Consider the following 2,182-nt stretch of genomic DNA (forward strand, 5'->3'; position numbering starts at 1 on the left):
TGTGTGTGTGTGTGTGTGTGTGTGTGTTTCTGTCACGTAGACGTTTGAAGCTAGCGGGGTGTGGGCAGGTCGAGGAAGAAAGACTGCACAATATTAATCTGGTTTATGATGATGGTACTACTGTTGATGATGATGTTGTTACTGCTGTGTTAGCAGCAGCAGCAGCAGTTAGTTGTAGTCAAGGCTAACAACAACAACAACACCTGCCGCTGCTGCTGCTGCTGTGGTAGGTGTTGAGCGAGGGCTGTGAGTCCAGCGTAATATCCATGTCGTCCAGTTACAACGGAGACAGAGTGAAGCTATGTCCAGTCTTGTTCACACAAAAGTACAACGGGAGAGCCAAGGTAAACAGACTGAAATAGAAGAATAGAAATAAAAGGTTAATTAATTAACTAACAGGTTAACATATAAGACTCATTAACATCAATAGCATTAATTAATTAGCAATAATGAATTTTTAATTAGACACGAATACATGGGCAGGTAGAATTAAGTGTTTCACTTTGGCAGCTGCAAATAACAGTCATTGTACCTCTCATGGTATAAAAACAACAACAACAACAATAATAATCGCAACAACAAGTCAGAAGGAAAGGTCTTGTAACTTTGGCAAAAAGCCACAATGTTTAGGGAAGCAGCATTGATGTCTAATAATGATATCTCTTCATTGCTTTCTTTTTATTTCCGTTCCGTAGTAACAATTTCCATCTGTCCAAGGACAGATGCAGGCATCAGAAAAGATGGTTGTCATCCATGGTCAACCCTTCATCCTCTCTGAGAGGTCCCTATGAACCTTATCGGAGAGAGAATGAAAACAATCGACCACTTCTGCCTTGTTTATTGACTCCAGAAAGATGAATGGCTAAGTTCACCTCGGTGGATTACATAGAAACAGATTGCCAGATTGCATGGAACTGGTACAACTACCACAGGTCATTCCATTTCATGTGAATCTGTCAATTCACAGCCCTTAGGATGTTTTTCTTGTTTTTTTTATTCATTTAGGAATAAGGACCCCAGGAGCTGATTGGTCTTTTATTGACAACAGAAGGATGAACAGTGAGGCCAAACCCTGCAGAATTTCCACTCAGAACAGAAAGGGTTACAACGAAATAGTAAGTTGTGTGTGTGTGTGTGAGAGAAAGTTACTGTTTCGTTGCTTTGACATCACATGATTGTTGTAAACGAGTGTCACCCTCACGCAAGTGATGTCCTTGATTTCCCATCTTCCATGAAGACATGTCTGGTCATGGAGAAATATTACTTTACTCAGAAATAGGTGAGCGTTGGTGACAGGAAGGGCATCCAGTTGTAGAAAAATCTTCCACAAGTTCCATGTGATCCATGGCTAGCAGGGAAAAGTGGATGTCGACATGATCTCACACACACACACACACACACACAGACAGACACTCTACCACTCCTTTAGTCTCATATGCTACCTTATCTGTTGCTCCACCACCACCACCTTATAAGAAAGAGAAAAACTATAACATGGGGGCTCTCCTGATTAGTAGGGTTGTATACATGACAGATCACAAACTAGGGTGTTTAGAAGTGTGGTTAAGAAGTTTGCTAAGCAAGTGCATGGTTTCAATCCCAACACACAGCATCTTGCACTAATGTCTTCTACAAAAGTCTCAGGTAAACCAAACTTTTATAAGCGTCTCAAGTCCAAATTGGTAGATTTAATCCACCCAGAAATCATCATTTAATGTCCACTTTCCATGCTGGCATGGGTTGGATAGCTCGACATGGAGCTGTCCAGCCTCCAACTGTCTGTTGTGGCATGGTTTCTATGGCTGGATGCCCTTCCTAACACCAGCCACTTTACAGATTGTGCTGGGAGCATTTTATGTGGCACTGGTACAGGTGCATTTACTCCACGCCTGTGTGCATATATATATATATATAAAAACAGGGGTTGGCCAAAAGTCACCTGACAGTAAATGAAAACCATTTGATTCCAAGATTGATTTATGTTTAACAACTGAATGAATTTAATGAAAACATCTAAATATGAAACATCGGGAAAACTGTCCTTCTTGAGTGACACATTTTTCCATTCGAATCAATACAGAATTACAGATTGTATTTACCGAATTTTGATTTTACTGTCAGGTGACTTTTGGCCAACCTTGTAAACACACACACACACACCCATTTTGTATTTATATATATA

The 2,182-nt window shown here is 40.4% G+C and overlaps 1 long non-coding RNA gene across 1 annotated transcript in view; it reads left to right on the forward strand.

Annotated features, from left to right (window-relative positions):
• Positions 1–1,113, forward strand: part of LOC128250764 (uncharacterized) — a 41,922-nt gene extending 40,809 nt beyond the window's left edge. Inside the window, exon 3 of the long non-coding RNA XR_008266747.1 lies at positions 1,006–1,113. This is a non-coding gene — a long non-coding RNA (uncharacterized LOC128250764). The remainder of the gene's footprint in view (positions 1–1,005) is intronic.
• The last annotated feature ends 1,069 nt before the right edge of the window (positions 1,114–2,182 follow it).

Source organism: Octopus bimaculoides, chromosome 25, assembly GCF_001194135.2.
Source record: "Octopus bimaculoides isolate UCB-OBI-ISO-001 chromosome 25, ASM119413v2, whole genome shotgun sequence".
Classification (NCBI taxonomy): Eukaryota; Metazoa; Mollusca; class Cephalopoda; order Octopoda; family Octopodidae; genus Octopus; species Octopus bimaculoides.